Raw genomic sequence first — 22,059 nt, 5'->3', positions numbered from 1 at the left:
GAATTGTTGTTTTTGTCGTCTGCTTTTAAGGGATGGGATGAACAGCCTTAATAGGAACACGAACGGTACTATGTTTTGGTTGCATTTGCTGTTCGTGATCTGTTTTTCAAAAAAAAACGCAGGTTTGAGAACTCAGGGTCCAGGGATGAAGAGAAAACCGTTGAAGATGCAACCAGAAGTGAATAGACTGTTGTGAAAATCGAATTTTTTTGTACTTTTGATTAATTACCATACTTTCTTCGACCGCTTTTTTGATAAAGCAAGGTACTACTCTTTGAACCAACAGTTTATCGGTATGCTCATTTTTCCTATCATTTTAATGTTTATTCTGATTAGCTGGTTACAAGAAATTCGTGCTTGAAAATGACAGCAATTAAGCCCATACGGAAATATATTATATACTGCAAAAAATATGTTTGACTTCACCTACCGCAGTAATTTTTAGCGTACCCATAGGACCACAAGTGAAATAATTCTCTGATAAAGGTGGATCATAAATCGAGTTCTAAATTAAATCTCCTCTCTAGCTGGCGTTTTGGACTTATCGACTCCTAATTTATTTGACATGAAATTTGAAAATTTTTCATAACATTTCTTCCTTCAAAATAGTTCCTTTTTTGTCAATATACCCAATAGACTTTGCAGAGAATTTATTTATGTCTACAAGCGTCGTAAATCGTGAAGTTACTCAAAACATACTTAATCCTACTCAATGTTGCCAAGTTATAACTTTTACGCTTTTTCAAATTGCTTAATAGTGGCTCCGAAGTAATTTAATCTCTTGGTGTTCCGTACCTATCCACTCCTGATTCATATGGAAAGGAATTCACAAAATTTTTATGATGTTTCCTTTTCGCCCAATATGTTAGTTACCTTATTTCCTTTTGCATAATTCTCTTTTTCTTTTAATACGTATTAATTTAGTAGGTAGGCTCTGTAGGATTACTCCTCGTGCCAGCACAATAGCTGCAACCTATTAAAGAGAAAACTGCAGCCAACAGTTGCCTAAAATTTAAAAACGCGTTTAAAAAAAACTGTCTAATGAGGAAAGTTTTTCATTTAAAGACGATCCACGAGTGATAGCCCTTACATATGTTTAATTTGTATTAAATATTTATTACGAAAGCAAGTTTTCCGCGGATTTTGAAAAAGAGCTTGAAACTCCTAAAAATGACGGCGGATCATATGCAATCACTATTGTTGAAGACCAAAACCGAAGAATAACAATCCCCTCCCTGAACAACAGTCAAAACCACTTTTTCATATGGCTAGCACTGACATGTCTTCTTTATTTCCGTTTTTCTCCCAGGGATGGTTGTATTGTGCCTGTGGTCGTAGAATACTAGGAGAAAGCCTATTTGAACGAAAATTTCAATGTTTAATCCCCTTTATAAGTAACAAAATAGGTCACGCCACACCAAAGTGGTGTTTTCTGCCCTTTTGTTACAAAACGTCCCTTTTTGCTGAAGAGGGTAAAAATGTCAAGAATACAAATTCTGAGATAACCAATCGATTTTTCGGCGTCTAAAAGCTTAAACTGGATTTAATAATTTCCTTAAAAATAACTTGATTTTTATCCTGCAACTTCTGCGAGACACCGGTGATAATATACCCCTCGGGCTTTTAATTTTCATTTTTGACTCGCTCACTTGCTCGGTTTCGAATGTCCTCTAACCACGTGTGTTAACTCTTCATTTTCATTTTTGACTCGCTCTAATTGTCGTTTTCGTATATCCCCTAACCGCCCGTGTCTCTGCTATTCTTTTTCATTTTTGACAATTTTTTAGATTTTGATTGCTTTAAAAACTTTAGCAATGGCCTTTGCTTTAGCTGCCCGTATTGGTGTTGTCGCAATTGATGGTCCAGGTTGTCGAATTTCACGTCTTATCACGTATGATAGTTCAGGTGTTGGTTCCAACGAGTCATCATCTATAGTAACTGCAACTACCAATTTTCTTTTTTTAGGCCTTCCAACAGACATTGCATTACTTAAATAACTGATGCGTTGGAAACTCAATAATCTTTTTTATGCTGTGCATGACATCATATAAGAAATATATTTCTGTATGTTTGTAGCTGTTTTAGTCTGTCTTTCTCTCTCTCTCTCTCTCTCTCTCTCTCTCTCTCTCTCTCTCTCTCTCTCTCTCTCTCTCTCTCTCTCTCTCTCTCTCTCTCTCTCTCTCTCTCTCTGCCTCTGTGTCTGACCGTCTCTTTGCCTTTCTGCGGATTTTGGCAAAAAGCCAGCTCATCTCTTTCGGACTTTGGTAAAAACCCTGTTAACCTTTTGCAGATTATAATATTCCAACTACGAGGCCGCTAGTAGTACCTATGTCTCTGACAATTCCTTTCCTTACATCTCCGAAGTTTTAATAAACATTCGAAACGTTGGAGTTGCTAGCGTACCCTAAAAATAACGGAAACATAACAAAGTATTGCAATTAAATATATCATTGAAATAACGGCATCTAGAACATCATAATAAAAATAAAAATGGATGCTCTGAATCCATTCCATAAGAAACTTCAATATGTTTTCTCTTGGCATCGCACTTATTCCATTTTGGGGTCATATAAGCTGTTGAAAAGATTTCTTTGAAATTCATTGAAAAGTCCCAAAACAATGGAAAAAATTTTAAGTTCCAAAAAAAGTAAAAAAACAAACAAAAAACGTCGCTACAAACATTTTTTTTCTAATAGGAAAAATCGCGACTAACATATTTATATCATCTTCATTTCGTATTTGTAAATAACACAAGTGAATTTATTTTGTTATAGATATTTTACTTCATTTTAAGACGAGGTAAAAAAAAGGTTGAAAACATTTCTGTTGAAAAAAAAATTCAAAGTTAAAAAAAAATGATTCGAAGAGGGGGAAAGAGGGGAGCAAAAAGTTAGGGTAGGGGCATTGGGGGCCCTTGGAGGTGGGACATGGACGACCATAAGTTCCTTTTAAAAAAATGCAGTAATAATTGATTAATTTGGGTGAAAAGTTCTCCTATTCGCCGATTTACTTTACCCAAGCGCGCGTCATTAGAAAAAGAGGTAACAGACTTGTCACTTTTTGATTCATTAAAATTCGGCTCGTATTATAAAATGCGTTTGAAATCCCGCTTTATATTCACTCAGTCTTGGAAGCCTATAAAAATGTAAACCAGTTTCATTCGCCCCGAAAGAAAACATTATTCATCGAATTGTCATAGGATTACTAAATATTAAATATGTACTCTCTGTAAAATGCTAGTCAGGTGTACCGTCTGTAATATCCCAATGAGGCTTAGGGTATATGCAAATAGAGCCTCGGATGTGAAATCAGTAGTGCCTTACCTCAAACTGCTATTGTGGCCCTAAAGAATTTTACTTCACATAATTGGTAAGTATCCATGACATCTAGCCATCCATGTTAGGTTATACCAGTAGATAAAGCCAATTTCTTTCCGTGTTTTACATTTTCAGGAAGGTTTTGCATAAAAGAGTTGCCTGTCGCCCGATTGCCTCTTTGGCTAGTTTAAAAAATAAATAGGTAAAATTAGATATAGGTTTTTGTTCTTCAAAACTGAGCAATAATGGGGGGTAATATGTCAATTCAACCCATTGAGTTTTTTTTCAGATGATAATTTGCCATTCAGAACCTTGATTTGGAATTTGTGCTGATCCCAGGGGTTGTCTCAGAAAAATGACATATTTGCTCGAATTAGATGCCTGTAGAGTGGTCTTTATCTCTGACATTTACATTTTCAGGAAGGCTTTGCACAAAACCGACTGCCTCTTTGGCTAGTTTAAAAAATAAATAAGTGAAATTAGATATAGGTTTTTGTTTGTCAAAACTGAGCAATAATGGGGGGTAATATGTCAACCCATTGATTTTGTTTGAGATTATAATTTGCCATTTAGAAACTTGATTTGGAATTTTTTCTAATCCCAGGGGTTGTCTCAGAAAAATGACATATTTGCTCAAATTAGATGCCAGTAGAGTGGTCTTTATCTCTGACATTTACGACAATAACGATTAGAAATTTACATCCCGACAAGCTTGACGGGGAGACGATGAGCCTAATAAAGAATTTTAGACGTGGAAAACAGGAGAAAAATATCCAGGGAACATTTTGCTTCAGCCAAAAGTGTTATGATGCAATTTTTAGTTCCAAGCTTTTCTGTCGCAATAGTTAATTAAACTAGGAGTTATTGTCTGATTTTATTAGAGGCTGATCTTTATGAAGGTCTGGGGAATTGACTTTAATATCCTGTCAGTTGATTAACATTTTTGATCCGCTTCGTCTTATTCATCTGCGTTTTATCTGAAAAATGTCATCAGCGATGATATGCGGCTGCAGTGGTTTGCAAAAAATAAAAAATAAATAAAAAATAACGAGAGGACAGTAGAGTATTCAAATAAAAAATAATCGCAACATTATTATTTATTGATCAACATTGGTTATCTCTTTCAAGTACCTTGACCAGTAATTATATTCAGACTAAATTATGTCATTAAACTGAGGAAAAGATAATTCGTTCGTTTTTTGTTCCTGGTTAAATTTGAAAAGCTTTTTCCAAATGAAAGCAAAAGGCAACAATAAACTCAGTACTAGCAGAAATTGTAAACGCGTGTGCAATCATTTTGTTTCCTGATGAGCTAGCTGTATTTCCGACTAAAATTGTATCGCAAGAAGATTGTTTCTACCGTCTGAATAGTGGGTTAAAAAGTTAAGAAAATCGTAACAAGACGAAATTTTTGGTAAAATAAAGCTCGATCGGATATCTGAGTAAGAAAGGAGCTAGTAGAACCAAAATGCACAGGAAAACTTGTATTATACCCAAGATTTCGAAATGTATCGCATTGTAACCTGACCTTTAAATTGTAACCAAAACGGTACAATTGTACCGCGTTGGTAACTCTCGGCCTGGGTGCCTTTCAAAGCATTTGAACTGAAAATTGTGCCATTTTAAGCAAAAATGAGTCCTATTATTACCTAAATATTGTGACAAAAGTGACATTTTTATTACATTGCCCTTGCATGAAAGTATTCATAAAATACTCACTGTTTAGTTTGAAGTGCGGGGGGGGGGGAAGTTGATCTTTACTCTCATTTAATTTTTTTGTTAATTTCATTTATGTTTATTTAATATCACTTCAGAGTAGTTTTAATATTAGAAAGGACGCCGCTTTTGACTTTTAACGCTAAAGTTACATTTTCTTCACAATGCTTCCATTTTGAAAAACTAATCTTTTTGTTAAAAACTACGGTTTTCAGATTAAGAATGGAGCTATTGCCCTTTAGCCTAAATTGCGCGTTTAGTCCAAATATCTATCTCCATAAGGGAACAAATTGCCTCTTCACTTTGAGCTGAAGAATTTCTCATGGCCATATTAAAAATGTGCGTGTAAAAACAGTTTTTTCGAGGTTTTGGGCATCCTTAACCCACGGATAAACCCAATAACCTCGCTCTCCTGTTTAGTTGGTGCGCAACAATGCGGTGCTATAGCGCTGCATTAATTTATAAACCATCTTCTATAACCGTTCATTATGTATAGCCCTGGAAAAGGAGCGGAATTTTGTAAATTTGCAAATGAGGCTTCGAAACGTCCGATCCAGGGCTCTCTGACATATTGATTTTTTGGTGCAGTTTTCATGAAGATTAAATTCTTTTTGAGGGTATTTTCTGTCTTTTCTCCAAATATAAAAATTTTCTTATCTTGGTAGCTTTTCTTATCTTATTGAATTTACTCAAACTCAGTTTTGCTTCCTATTTCAAGGCTTGCTTGAGATAGAACTACTTTCAGCACATTCTTTTTTCAGAGGAGGAGTGGGCGAGGGAAGGGAAGGGTTAGAGCACTTGGGCACTCGCATCTATCTAGGAGGGACTGTAAATTTTTCCAGGAATGGATTAGTGGTGTCAATTACTAAAATGGAGAGGGAAGAGGGTGAAATTTATTTTTAAAAATACAGTAGGAGACAATCTTGTTTTTTCGATTTTGCAACGAAAATATTAATAGGCAATTGAACCATTCACCTCTTGTGAGTAATGTGAGCAAAATAAAATCAAGCTGTTACGGGAATGTCCAGAAAATTTGCTGTTTCTTAAACTTACTGAAAAGACAATTTCCACGTCGGTAGGCATGGGAGACTAAAAGGATTTTGCAATAAAAACTACAGATAAAGACTTTTTGGCCTGATTTTAAGGAAACTGTTCACGTTTGGAACACATTTTGCGATTTTCTTAGGTACCCCTTTAGAAGAGGGTAGCTTGCTAATAGTGCCAGCAAGTCACTATTCTTTTCAAATAGTAGTCTTTCCTAAAAATGGTTAAACATTATTATGTTTAATCTGCTGCTAAATATTTATATGTTACTGTTTATATTACTATTATTTATGTTACCATTTTTATATGTTACTGTTTTTATAGTAACAACTGTTTTGTATGTTCTGTTTATTTATATGTTTTTATGTGTTACTGTTACTAAATATTCTTTCCGAATAGTAGTCTTTAAAAATGGTTAAAAATTATTATGTTTAATCTGTTACCAAACTAAATGGAATGCTCCATTGAAAAAGATGTAGTAAAGATTAGAGAACAGTTATTCGGCTTTAAGGCTATGTTTATTGTCGTGACAGGACTGCAAGATAATTTCGTTTTTGGGAATACAAGCTCAGAACAAATTTTATTTGGCAAGAAAATATATACATTGAACCGAATCCAAGTAAATGTAAGAGTTATGGAAAAGTTCTCAGCTATGAGAGCTCCAGAGGCGTCAGTTCACGAAAAAAATAAGGGAGGGGTTGAGTGTCCTTTTCATTATCTAGGGGGCATAGCCTCCTATTCCTGGGGAGGCGCTACTTTTCCCTTGAAAAACCGTTCCATTTTCTCATTAGAAGATGGTTAAATTTTAGAGCTTCTCATCTGAAAGAGTTACTTTCTATAAATAATCTCATTAAGTATTGGCGGTGTCGTGAATTCCTTATTTTTTTATGGCGAAGTTAATCAATCAGGTGGAAGAAAAGAGTAAAAAGACATAATTTGGATATTTATAGTGGGCTGTATATGTATCAACCAGAGGGGGGTACGTGAAGCAATACACTTTCATTGTTGATATTAGTAAGTATTTGCGATTGTTGTAAAGTAGTTTTTAGAATTTTTGTACCCATTTCCTACTGTCAAATAATACGGAACAAGCTGTCGCTTTAAGGGGCCCTTTAAGAGCTCCAAATAAAATTTTGCGAAAAAAGCAATTTATATATATGGAAAGGTATAAAAAGACGCATCGAGTGGTGTGTTCACATTCTACATATCTAATTAATGAAAAAACTCGAAATTTATTCTAAATTGTAGAAAAAGACTTCAAAAATGAAGCCCTTATCATTCCACATAATTTTTGTCCAAGTCTAGCATTTGATTCTATTTTTCATAGAGCTTTAGCTGACGCAGATACACAGACCATCCAATCAGCTGCCGAAATTTTTGATCCATAAAATGGCTTTCTATTTGAATTAGGGGAAGTTTAGTGCTCCCCAGACCCTTATATAATTATTGGCTTTGTAAATATAAATATAAATTAGTTTCTAAATATCAGTTTGATTTGCCCATCCCAAGGCGGAAATAAAAACTCTTTTCGGAACGCTTCCAATTAATTTGAGTTAATTGATTTATAGCTGTCTAAAAGAAACACACAAGACGTGTAATTTCGCTCTGCAAATTCGTCATGAGTCTTGACTGAACCACCAATCAAGGTTTTGACATTATTTATGGTGTCAAAAGCAATTTTTTCTTGTGAAATTCGCCTTTGAACGGTTCAATTCCAGTAGTTGAAAGAAACAAAATAAACTTTGAAAACTTTAAAAAGACGTTGAAATTATTTTTACTCGTGTCATTTCACAATGGGAAACCTAGCATTTAAATTTGAAAAACTGCTGCAAAGGATTAAAGCTTCGCCGCTTTTTTATCCTTAAAAATTTTATATTAAGACCTGAAGGATTATGCGTATCTAACACTTACAGAGAGTTTGGCAAGAATAATTGACTATTGTAAAGGAATGTGATCTTTTTACAGTGAAATTAAGTAGGAAACCTTCAAAAATATTCTTGGAAAGGACTTGAGCTAGTGTTGCTAGGAAAAAAATTAGGGAAATGAGGAAAATTATCTAAAAATTGAAGAACTTGAAATTACCAGGATGCTGGCAGAGCTCTTTCGCCACCCTGAAATTGAAGAACAATGCTGCCATCTTCTTTCTCTATTTTCTTTTAAGATACTGGCTCCCAACATGGGGGGGGGGCGTGTACTCACTGGGCAGTAATTGAATTTAGAAGGGGAAAATTTGAAAAAAAAATATACGGTTAATTGTACAGTTTCTTGGGCCTTCTTGAGGTGACTAGGAGAAAATATTTTAGATATTAAGAATTAAATTTATTAAAGAAGGTTCTCAGGATTTAGAGATAAATGAATGGTTTATGGCCAATAATTGCTTTAACGGTGCCGTATTCAGGGGGTAAAAGGGTTTGAACCCCCTCCCCAAAAAACCGTCTGATTCGTAAAACGTAAGAAAATGCATATAAACAAATTTTTTATGCGCATTTTCAAGTTTTTTCATACCTCTCCTCCCCCAACAAAAAAATAAACCTCCTCCGAACAAAAATTTTTGATACGCCCTTGGACTGGACTCTAAAGTTTAAAGGACATGTTTAACGAAATAATGTTCCGGTACCTTTATAACAGACTGATGATTTATATTTTTGTAGATATTGTTATATTTCATGTATAAATAACAGTTCAATAAGGAAAATGTTTTTATTTAACAGTGAAACGCAAAAAAAAATCTCTTGATATTTTTTTGTGTTTCCTGTCAATTGAAAGGATTTTCCCTATTGAACTGTTACTTGTACGTCATGGAAAGGGTCTTCGAAAATATCTATTTGTTATACTTCCGAAATAATTACTCCCACAAAGGGCCTAAACCTTTATTTTCTATTTCTTGTAAAACTACGAAAGTTTATTGGTTTGCCTGCTCGGGTTGGGATTGACCACCTATAAGAAAAGATTTTATTTTGGGGAATTCCTCAGTCGTAATTAATGTTTCTATGTTATAAAGTAATAATATTAATGTGTAGCTTTGTATTTTATAAAGTAAATTAGTTAGAAATATACTGTATTTGAAACGTTACCAAAGTAAGAAATATTCCTATTTTTGTGTACCGAATATTGAACTAAGTAATGTTCGTGTGTATTTGGAAGCAGTATTAATGAGATCAAATCATTTCAGTCCATACTTATGGATATTAATTTAAAAAACTTTTTCCACGAGACAAGTTTTTCAAAGAAAATTAGAGCTAAAATTAAGTCAAATAATCTTCCAAGCGTAAAACTACCACAAATCACTATCAATAAATAAATGAAACTAAAAACGAGCAGAAATTACAATAAATAGCCGCGTCAAACTCAAAACGAGCAAAAATTAACATGAGCAGGGATAATAACCCCCATTCCTTCTCAAGAACAAAACACAATTTGCGCTATATTAAAAAAAAACAAAAAAAAATTATTTTCTTTATGAAAATAAGAAAGGTCAAACATTTTAAATGTATTTTGTTTTCAGTAAAGCGTAATTTTCGGTCCTTTCAACTACGTTGAATAAAATTGGTATTTCAAAATTTTGATTAGATGTGTTTTGGGAATTGATGGGTCTGGGGGAGGGGCTTGTTGCCTTCCAATAGCTTTTGGCTGATAAAAAGGGTACTAGTCCTTTCAGTTTCCAATCGAATGAGCATTTTTCGAAGTTTTTACGACAACAAACGACCAGCTGAAAAATTCTATCAGATGCATTTCAGGAAAAAAAGAAGGGGGGAGGGCTATCCAACCTCTGGCCACTCTGAATCTTAAAAAAGGCACTAGAACTTCTAATTACTAGTTTAATGAGCCCCCATCTGAAGTTTATGCGATCACCCTTTCTATATATACCTTATATGCTCCCAGGGCATAACCCTTGGCCTGAGGGCTAGGGGAGGGGATTTCATCCTCAAAGACACAATTTCCAGACCCTCCAATTCCGTTGAAAAAATGACTATCTCGAAATTTCGGTTAGATGTGTTTGGGGAAATGGAGGGCGTGGGAGGGAGGTTAGTCGCCTTCCAACTACTTTCGACTATTAAAAAGGGCACTGGCTCTTTCAATTTCCAATCGAATGAGCTGTTTTTGAAGTCTCTACTACAACAAATGGCCATCTCAAAATTTCCATTAGATGCATTTCGGGAAAACCCGAGGTTTGGGGGGGGGGTATCCACTCTCCGGTCACTCTGAATCTTATAAAGAGAACTAGAACTTCTGATTACCAATCCAACGAGCCCCCTCAGAAGTTTATACGATCCCCCTTTCTATATGTACCTTATATACCCCATATGGCATAACTTAAAAACCCTTGCCCTCGGGATGTGGGGGGAGGTTGTCGTCCTCAAAGAATAAATTCCGGACCTTTCAATTACACTGAACAAAATGGATATTTTAAAATTTTGATTAAATGTTTTTGGGGAAATGGTGGGCGTGGAAGGGGGTTAATGGTCCTCCAATCACTTTCAACTATTAAAAAGGGCACTGGCCCTTTCAATGGCCTTCTAATCATTAGAAAGTATGGGGTTGTCAAAGACATAATTCCCATTCTTTCAACTAAGTTGAACAAAATGGGTATCTCAAAATTTTGATTAGACGTGTTTTGGGAATTGATGGCTGTGGGGGGGGCCTTTTGTCCTCCAATAACTTTTGATTAATAAAATGGGCACTAGTCCTTTCAGTTTCCAATGAAATGAGCTTTTTTCGAAGTTTCTACGACAGAAAATGACCTGCTAAAAATTCCTATGAGATGCATTTCAGGAAAATATGACGTTTGGGGGTGGGGGTATATTCACCTCCAGCCACTCCAAATCTTAAAAATGGCTCTCGAACTTTTGATTACTAATCTAATGAGCCTCCTCTGAAGTTTATACGGTTACCCTTTCTATATGCACCTTATATGTCCAAAGGGCATAACTTAAAATACTTGCCCTGAGGGCTGTGGGGGGGGGGGCATACTCAAAGAATAAATTTCCAGACCTTTCAATTATGTTGAATAAAATCCCTATTTCAAAAGTTTGAATAGAGGTATGTGGATAAATGGTTGGCGTGGGGGGGATGTCATCCTCAAAGAATAAATTTCGGGACCTTTCAATTAGGTTTAACAAAATGGCTATTTCAAAAGTTTGATTAGATGTGTGTGGGTAAATGGTTGGTGTGGGTGGGAGGGGTTGTTACCCTCCAATCACCTTTGACTATTAAAAAGGCCCTTTCATTGGCCTTTCTAACTCTTTTTCACCCTTAATATTAAAAAGGACACTAGAATTTATTACCAATCCAATGATCCCCTTCCGAAGTTTATACGATCACCCTTCTATATAAACTTATATGCCCCCAAGGCATAACTTACAACCTTTGCCCTGAGGGATGTAAGGCGGCTGATATCCTCAAAGACAGAATTTCTGGACCTTTCAATTACGTTGAAGGAAATGACTATCTCAAAATAATGATTGGATGTGTGTAGCAAATGGTGGGCGTGGGAGGAAGGGTTAGTTGCCTTCCGATCACTTTTGACGATTAAAAAGGGCACTATCCCTTTCAATTTCCAATGGAATAAGCTCTTTTCGAAGTTTCTACGACAACAAATGGTCATCTCAAAATTTCCATCAGATGCATTTCGGGAAAATACCAGTTGTGTTTGTGTGGGGGGGGGGGTATGAATCACAAAAAGGGCACTAAAACTTCTGATTAGTAATCCAATAATCCCCGTCCGAAATTTTTACGATCATCCTTTCTATATAAACTTTATATACCCCCTAAGGTGTAATTTACAACCCTTACCCCGAGGGCTATAGGCGGGGTGTCATCCTCAAATACATAATTACCGGACGTTTCAACTACATTAAACAAGATGACTATCTAAAAAATTTTATTGTACGTGTCTGTGGAAATGGTGTTCGTTGGAGGGGGTTAGTTGCCGTTCAATCACTGTTGACTATTAAAAAGGGCACTAGCCAAAATCTTATGATGATCAAATTTTAATGCTGATTTTAAATAAATAAGTTTCGTCAAGTTTAGTCTTACCCATCAAAAGTTACGAGCCTGTGAAAATTTTGGCTTATTTTAGAAAATAGGGGGAAACACCCCCTAAAATTCATAAAATCTTAACAAAAATTATACCATCAGATTCAGCGTATCCGACAACCCTACTGTAGAAGTTTCAAGCTCCTTTTTTTAAAGGTTTTTTTAAAGCTTTTTTACAGGATTTAAATGTGCCTCTTCCTCATATCTCAATTATGCAAATCCCTATTTATTTAAATAAATAGGAACATGTGTCAATAAAGCCTTTATTCGTTGATCCATTTAATGCTTTTATACTTGAAGTTCTATTGGATTGTATTTTAAGTTCAAGGTTTGTTTTTGTTAGAACCTCTAGGTTTTGAATGCACTCATTTTTCTCTTCAAAAAATGTGACCAGAAATTTTTTTTTTCAAAATTTTGCACTTCTTGTGAAAATCTTCCACAAGTTTATCCCCCCCTCCGAGGAAAAACTCATATGGGCATCCCTTCACACCTGCTTTCTTTAGAGGTCAATTGGGTACTTTGCAGGAAGGAAAGTGTTTATGTATGGACAAAGGTTCATTAAAACAAACAATTAATCTACAAAAAAAGACCAGAAAAATATTTAGTTTTAATTATGTGCCAGATATAGAAAAAAAAAATCAAATTCTCCGCCATTAAATTTCATCGGGTGTAAAAAGTCGGCTGGGTTTTTCTAGTAATCAAGAGACAAAGGTAGCCAATTTTCTAGCTGCTGAGAAATGAGCAAAATGAGGTTGGGGCACTTTTTTGTAAAAAGGGTAATTTATCTTGAATCTGTCGTATGGTCTTCGATCCCGCCTTTGTTTATCGTTTGGCACTTCACGTCTGAATAAACGAAGAATTTATCACAAAACATCTTTTGATCTTTTTTTGTCTTTGCTTCTAGTCCACTTAGATATAGAATGCCAAGTTATTCGTTTTACTAAAGACAGAATCAGTATTCAGGGCAATTTTATTTTATTCTTGACATAATATATGGTCTAACCTAAACATTGTTCAAGTGTTTCTAAATAGATAAGAAACAAATGTTTGTGTTTTTCCGTTTTTTCTTCGACTCACCTTGGATAAAGAATGTCATGTCCCTCACTCTACTAAAGTCAACATTCGTATTCAAGAAAACCTTAAATTATTTTCGACATAATATATTGTTTTGCGCAAACATCGTCTAATTTTTTTCGAAGCAAGATTATCTCTATAAAGTATTTTATCCTTAGCCTGGGTTTAGATAGTGTAGCCGATTGAGTATCCTAGAATCTAGAATATAAGAATCTATTACAAATTTTTAAAGAATGCAATTAAGGCGTGTTACCTGCGTGTTTTTCAGGCTTCCTAACGCATTTTATTTTTCTATTTGTGATTTTTATAAAAGAAAACCTGAAATTTAATGGGTGCTTTCAAAATCACACACCTTCTTCGAGTTTTTGAACGGAATCAATTCAACCTTGAAACCTTGTCGTATATTCTCTTGTGAGCATCAGAAACCTACTACCTGATAACTGTGTCTGTGTCGTCAAAAGTGCCCGCCTGTTCATTCGCCTGTTTTATAACCTTAGGTGATTATTTTCAGAACCGAAGATTGGTGATTGCCTGGGACTATTGGATTATGTAGGTGGGGTTATTTCGGCAATTATAAAAAAAACAGTCGTAGTCAACAAAAAAGGGAATAAAAACTAAATGATAACTAAAAACAAAATTATTACGATTAAAAATCTATGCGATAAAATAAAGAAGCTAAAATAGCCTCAACATCATCATTCCGAAGAATAATTTAGGTGATGGGCTTTTAGCTTTCATAGAAATTAGTTGAGCTAGGTGAGTGGGAATTTCAAGAACGGATTCATGCTCTAAAATATGCTTTAGATCTTCAGGATTTTCTAATGCCAATACCGTTCCCCTCCAGAGGGTACTGACCATTGACAAACCTGGCCAAATTTTGTGTTTTTGGAGTTGATCCAAAATAGATCTGTAGCATGAAGGACCAATGAAAGTGTCACGAGCCTCATATTTTTTTTCTAAATTATGAACTACAAGATTTAATAGAATTTTTTTTTTTTTATAATATATCGATTTGAAGAACAGACCCGATTTGACTTAAATTCTTTTTCAATTCATTGATTTGTGCATTTTTTTTTTCGAAATCAAGAGTCAAAGAAAAGTAGACTGAAACCGAAATGACGTATTTTTTGCCAAGGTTCAAATGTTTATGACCTGTCTTCTATGTATCTTCTAATGTTTAGAAATAGGGTAAGATCAAATATTTGAACTTGAAGATATCTCTCCGGGCACAATCTAAAACAAGATGACTTGTGATGTTTCCCAATATTTGCAGAATTCTAAACCCAGCACTTTACCGAAAACACGAAATCGACTCCAAAAATCAAGATGTTCTTTTAGGGGAGAATATTCCATCTAGCCTGCATAAAATAAAAGACTTATTTTTACAAGGCTCTCAATAGAATTGCACCGGCTATGACTATATATATATATATATATATATATATATATATATATATATATATATATATATATATATATATTTTAAAAAGAGTATTTATAATTTTCCAAAGCAATCTGCGAAGCAGTAATATCTGTTCGTTTTGGAGTTTGAACTTCATTCTTTGCTTCTATAAGGAGATGTGTTTTAAAAGTAAATATTTGGTCTTTAATATTCCTTTCAAACGCATACAATAAACCTGACAAAAAAGTCGACTGTCCAATCCTGGGTTTTATCTCGGTCTTAGTTTTGCCATAAGAATCAATCCAATAACCCAAATTCTTTAACTCCTTGACGTACTCTTGCTCTTTGCCATGAGTCAACCGCCTTTTCAGAGACAACAAAGAGAAGATACAGCTTATGACTTCACTCATTGATCCCTCAGAGAGAATTATCAGAATAAATATAAATTTGTAGCCTAATCTATCAGTTCTGAAACCCTTCTGCTCTTCTTGAAGGTGCAACTCAAGCACACCTCTTAACCAGTATAATACACTCGAAGCCAAGAAATTCAAGGTACTGGTAGAAGGTTGACTCTTCTCCAATTATCACGTGGCACTTTTCCTAGTAGCTCCGTTGACCGAGGCAGCTTCATTTTCAAGGAAAAGTGTTTTGTATTTTCTAGTATTTTTTTTTGCTAGCTTGTCCTCCTCCTTGTACAGTAGTTGTAAATCTCCTATTTCTAAATAAGTTCCAGCAATGGCAAGTTCACTACTATGCGCATAATCCACCAGCGACTGTACTAATCACAACATGTCCATGTCGTTCTAACGCTTCAGGATAATACTTGCGATCGTTTCCGACTCTTGCGTTTAAGTCGCTAAAAACACACAGTACATGGTGCTTGGGGATGTCTTTCGTGATAGAAGGTAATGCTCCATAGAATTTTTTTTACATCCTCATCGACCTGATTTGTAGGCGCATATCAAGCAATCCATTAGAATTTTGAGTGCTTTTTTGCAAATATTGTGCCCATGATCCCACCATCATTTATAAGTGTTCTGTGAGAATGGTTCAATACGCTGTGGCGTATTGAACCATTGACCATTGAGCGTCAACATGACTTTAAAATAACGCATAACAGTCTTCTAGATTTAATTGGCCTATGCCTTTCCATAGCATTTGACTTAAGGCCAGTGTGTCAGTGTTCAACTGTTCATCTCTTAAAGAACTTATTCAGTTTTTGATTACTGATTCATGGTTCTCAAATTCTAAAAGCCAATTTTCGCGGTCAAGAATCGTGTCTGAGGGTGTGTTCGGTTCGTTATTGGGCTTGCTTTAAAATATAATTTTGAAGCAAGGTTCTACATAAAGTTGAAAAAGAGCTCATTTTTAAAATTTGTACTGTCCAATTCGTTTCTTTTTTTTTATAGCCCTCCCTCCTCAAAAGAAAAAAACTTGAAGTTCGTACCCTTTAATGTAGGGGTTTAATGTGTGTTAACTAATGTTAGATACGTAGAGAATAATATTGCTGCCGTTAACGCAGGACCTGAAGTTAGTATTTGGTTCGGTGTGAGATAACAAGTTAATCGGGGTCGCTTCCTATCCCGTTTATGGCTTTTTTTTAGGACTTTCACTGAAACAGCTGAAAAAAAAATGAAAAATATGATTGTGTATCCCCCACAATATTTTGGAACTCGACACCACTGCTTCATGACCTTATAACGGCAGTAGAGCGGGGAATTTAGGAACTTTATTCATTAATGTACCCCCCCAAAAAAAATAAAAATATTGAAATAAGCCAATGATGTATATTTTCTGAAAATATAATGGCTATTCAAAGACTTTTGCCTAGTTAAATTCACTTCTCTGTAGCAAGTTGGGCCCCTCCAAACCATAACCCTGGCGCATCTGACTACACCCCAATTTTTTCGCTGTTAAATTTTTTACAAGACCTGGACCTTGGCTCTTGTATCCTTGAGACTTGCATCATATTGGTCGATGCACCTTTTAACCTTTTTGTTGTTAGTATGAACCCTGCACAATTTGCACATTGAGCATAAAATGTGACATTTGAGAAGTCGGTCTTCCGATCAGATGTCATATGTTGCGTTTTCTCGGGTCATTGTCACTTCCTGGCGTTTGGAATTCGGTTTTTGCTCTTTGACCTATTCATCTTGGCCCCTTAATCCTTGTGATTTGGTCTTTTGAAGTCACGGTTGATATTGCGTCTTAGCGTTAATTGGTTCATCTTTAAATTGAGAGAATTCTGGAGCAACGTCGTCCGTTATTTATTTCACGCTAATTTATCTTAAGTAATGTTAAGTAATCCCGATTCAAATTGCATAAGAAATCTAGTTTTTATGTTTGGACTCCAAAACTTCCTCTTCTGGCAAATGTTAATGTTTTTTTTGAAATATAGGCCTAAATTGTTCCTATTATAATCTCTTACTAGGTTGCTAGCTACCGCTAGAACCTGGATACGATGTTTTTTGCCAAAAATTATGATTATAACTATTATTTGTAAAATACCACTACTAAGATAATACTTTTTTAAACCTTGTTTCTACCACAATACTAAATGAAAAAAATCTGAAAGTAGAACATTAAAACCTGAAAAATAAAGAATTTATCCTGTATAGGAGGGGGACGGCCCCTTCTGAGCCCTCGCTCTTTACTTTTGCTTTTTTATCCTAATTCCTTGAGAAAGACTGTTCAAACACTTAACGTAAAAAGTGAGGGTTGAGAACATACGGACTAAATTTTGTTGGTTTTCAGTTTTAATGTTGCTCCTAACTTACAGTTGAAAAATTTAGTTTTTTCAATATTTAATTTCTAACGCTTTTTAAACCATCACAGGAAAATCCCCATCCCTCCCCCGTGTAGAATTCCCCCTGGGATATATCCTCCCTTTGGAGAAAAATCCCTGTGGAAAATATCACTGCAGAACCCCCTGCCCCGCCCAAAATACCCCACATATTTCCGAATAACAGATACTATATGTGAACAACGGGCAAATTACGTAACTTACAGCCTTTTCCAATAGGCTATGGGGGGACTATGGCTGAACCAAATGGCTTCTACAAAATTTTAATCGGATGTCTTTGGGAGAAAAGGGAGTGGGAGGGGGACTAGTTACCCTCCAATCTTTCTGGCCACTAAAACGGGCACTGAAACTTTTGATTCCCGTTTGAATGAGCCCTCTGCCAATCTTCCAGGACCATTGGTTCGATGCGATCATCCCTGTGAAAAACAAAACAAAAACAAATAAACACGCATCCGTGACGTTTCTTATGGCAAGAAACACAAAATTGCACACTTAATAGGTAGGAGACCTCTTCAGTAGGATTCTCTGATATTGTGAATCTGATGGCGTGATTTTTACAAGGATCACTTGATATTTTTTGGGGTATTTTCTTAAACTTGCAGCTTTTAATGTGTAACATTGAATTTATCGAATTTTATATATTTTGAATCAGCATAAAAATCCAATTTTCTTTATGGATCTATTCTTATCAAAATTATGTTTTTTGGAGTTTTGGTTACGAGCCAAGTCGCCCTTGCTTACAGTTCCTTGCCATCAACTGCTTGATTTTGGCATAGTATTGATATGATAACAAAGCTTTCAGCTAGTGGGGAATCCGAATAGGGTAATTGGACAGTGTTTTTCCTATTCAACGACTTTTAGCCCCGAAAAATTTAGTCCTCTTCTCCTTGATACTAATTTCGGAACTTGTCTTTTATATAAAAACACTCGAGAAGTGAAGTGAATCCATGATTAAACACTATATTCTATCACTAGTCAAAGTAAACTAACCGGTGTCTTTAAGAATCGCGTTAATAATGAACTAAAATGAACTAGGTCAAGAATCGCGTTAACAATTAACTTTCTTTGTCTTTGAGATGGTCAGCCGACTCCGAAGTTCCCAATTTAATAATTCACAAATGACTTTCACAATTCTGCTAATAAAGTATTTTGTTTCCATAGTATTTTATTGTCACCAACCTTCACTTCTCGGGTATGTTTTATATAATAGACAAGTACCTCCCCTTCTTCGATTAATGTAACTTAAAGCCTGTTTCCATGGTTATGGATAGTTTAGTGATTATAAGGCACCACAGGGGAGGAGGGTACACCATAATATCCTGAAAGACCTAAAAGGGAAAAATTTGTAATATTTCCAAAAAAATGTAATTTTGAATATTGTCATAAAAATGCAACAACATAAGCAACTTAAACAACGGTTTCGTCTTGATTCGCAACTACTGATTTATAAATCAATCTAGAGGCAAGTGTGCACTTCTGGCAAAGAAAAAACTTTGGCAGGTAGAATCTAAATATGAAAATATATTCAGGATTAATAAATGATGTCGAGACTTCCGCTAGATTTATTTGCAGCATTTGGCAGACATATATTGTAAACTACAGGGACAAAACAGACTTTAAATCAAGTCCACTATAAGATATCTATCAGCACGACTTCATGCACAAATGGCTCTGTTGTATGATTACAAATTGATAAGATAAGACTAGGAAGAGCAGGCTAGGTCAAACAATCGTCTGATCGCTCTATATTGTGACTGCGACCAATCAAAATCGGTTACAAACCACCTTTGGGAATCGACCGGTCACAAGTATATTGCGAAATAAGAACTTAAGGAACTTCGTAAATTTCAATTTGTATTTGAAATCTGAACTTGACCTGGAAAGAGACTACGTACCTGACAGGTTGACCTCAAAAGATTACAAAACGAAAGACTAGGAATCATAAAAAAAAATTATAATTAAAAAAATCTTCGTAATATGCTTCACAGTGCATCAAACAAAGCAACAATAATTTAGCACATAAATATTTTTCTACATAAACATTTTTAGTTGCTTTTGTGTTTCAAGTACCTGATAAATCACAAGAAGCATGAAAGCATTTTTGCTTTCTTGCAAATTTATGAAAACATCAGACGAAAGTCCAGAACCAAATTTTTGAATGTGCATGCCTGTTGCTTTGATCCTCATTCCAAGTATTTGAAAATGTCAAATTTGAAATTACTTTTCGAAAATAATTATCAAAACTAAATTTGTAATTTTAGAAATGATGAGGATCGAAACAAACACAGAAACCTATGCAATCTTGACAAATGTTGCACTATCAACATGCTTTAGAACTTTAAAGTGGAAATACTCAAACGAATCATTTTTTTAGATCCAGTTTCCTTTATAAGTATCAAAGGGGACTGTATCATAGATAGATGCCAATTTTTACCCACAAAACAGCGCCTTGATCCAGACAAGGCTAAGATCCGATTAAGTGAAAATCCTAACTTTGGCGAACGTCTATAACTGCCAAGACGATTTCAAAAGACCATCTGGTCTCTGTGGATATACCGTCGGGATTTGACGTCTTCCGTCCCCCCCAAAAAAAATATGAAGTCTATGTATAGTGAATGATAATTTTATTACAAATGACATACTAAGGATCGATGTGTCTGCCACTTGTTATTATTATTATTTTTCCTATGCCTTGTATAAAAAGGATGGCCACAAAGTGTCAGGGGAGGGCTCATTCTATCAAAAGTTCAAAGCTCCAATGCTCTTTCAAGGAGCAATACCGTTCAGACGGCAAAAAGTCTCTTTTTCAACGTCATTTGTATACCTTGGCGTAGTTGGAGCCCCCTATAACATCGTTACCAACCTTTATGATATCGGTTTTAACCAGAACTGTCAAGGGTCTCGAAAAACGCACCTCTAGAGCAACATAGACCTTCCTCAACCCCATCTCAAAACAACTTCAAAAATATATACATATTGCACCTCTTTCAACTCGTTAATTTGCTGGGACCATTTATGGAATGGTCTTCAATGATCAGACAACTTTCAATATTAGTTTCATATTTCAGGTATGGTATGATGTTTGATTTCCATCGAGGTTTGCAAATTTAAGAACATGTTACATTTGAAAATAGGATTAAGAAAAGATTCTGGATCTACAATTTTTCCATTTTGCAAATTTTTCGTTTTGGCCCCAAAATCTATGATTTTCATATATTTCAACTTTTTTGACCAGTCATTGTTTAATGATAATTTTTTGGAATGGTATTAAATGAGCAGAACGGTGGCCATGCTATTCAAACAAATTAGTTATTGTAATAGGACGTTTTTACATTTTTTACAATTGAGATTTCTGAGCTTCTTCACTGCATGATGGATTTTGAAAAATGACAGCCCAAAATCAACACTGTAAAGCAATGTTTACGAATATTGCTCGGATTTACCAAAAATTTGACCATATATTTTCTCAAGGCTGGGGCCCAAACCTCACCAATCCATACTCTCCCAACTTTATAAATGTAGCCTATTTGTGGTTTAGTGTTTTGGATGATTGTGATTGTCCAGGGGACGCTTAGGGATTTCTCCAAATGATCAGACGACTGTCCTAAATCGAAACGTAGTAAGCACATATTTCATGGATAATTATAGTATTTGACTAATTTTAAGGCTGGGGTTAAATTGTTTCTGAAGCCGCTAATTATCATTATGGGCTAAAGTTGCAGTTTCAGCCCCTGGGGACAGTTTCCTAAGCAAGGACCCAAAGTTATTCGAATTCCCCCCTGTAAAGCAAAGCATGCATAAGTAAATCTCAGTAGGATGGATTCTACTCAGTAGAATCTCAGTATTACTGGAAATAATGTTGTGCACAATTTTAATCGACATGATTGCAGGGCAGCTGGAGTGAGCTATGTTGTATTTCTTTCGGCTCTTGATTGTCCAGAGATGATTTTGGGATTGATCAGGGGACCCACTATCCTAACTCCAAACAAGGAAAGTACGTATTTCATGAATAATGTTTGGCCAATTGTTTTTAATCGACGGATCGCAGTTTCCTTTGGTCTGTAGTTTTTGGTTACTGTAATTGGGTTATCTAATGCTGAACCCTGAGGCCCAGGCCCCTCAACCCTCTCCTAACCTCATAAGTTTAGACATGGGGCATCTCTTTCGACTCAATATCAGCCCGAGATTATCTAGGGAGCATAGTTTGATGATCCAAGACAGGGGAAAAGAGCCAACTCACCCCAATTCTCCGAAAAAAAAATCTGAACTCTTCGACCTCCTCTGTCTCTTGATCATTCAGGAACACATTCGGAGAACGGGGAATGGTATTAGCCCAAACTATGTCCTGAACCATAAGCCAATATGTACAGCCAATCAGTGGAGGACTCAAATTGTACTAGGAGCATCCTAAAGAAAACAGCATGTAGCCTAACAGTTTTCACAACAGATTCCGAACTCCATCACAATTTGTGTCAAAGGACTTCTGATCTTATTCATTGTAAGATTAAAATTGTAATTGTAATGTGGAAATCCAAAACCAAGATTTGGTATAATTGAAATAATTGATTCTTCACCTTGTTGACTATCACCTTGCGGTATTTTTGGGTTTTTGAAGTCACTAATTATAGGTATGAGGCTACAGTCACAATGTGAGGATACTAAAGCCA

The 22,059-nt window shown here is 35.4% G+C and overlaps 1 protein-coding gene across 10 annotated transcripts in view; it reads left to right on the top strand.

Annotated features, from left to right (window-relative positions):
* The window catches only part of LOC136038751 (ets DNA-binding protein pokkuri-like), a 194,271-nt gene that overhangs the window by 109,134 nt on the left and 63,078 nt on the right, over positions 1 to 22,059 (top strand). The window lies entirely within an intron of this gene.

The sequence above is a fragment of the Artemia franciscana genome, chromosome 18 (assembly GCF_032884065.1).
Source record: "Artemia franciscana chromosome 18, ASM3288406v1, whole genome shotgun sequence".
In the NCBI taxonomy this organism is placed as follows: domain Eukaryota; kingdom Metazoa; phylum Arthropoda; class Branchiopoda; order Anostraca; family Artemiidae; genus Artemia; species Artemia franciscana.
Note: the sequence above shows the minus strand (reverse complement) of the source record. Positions and strands in the feature narration are given on the sequence as shown.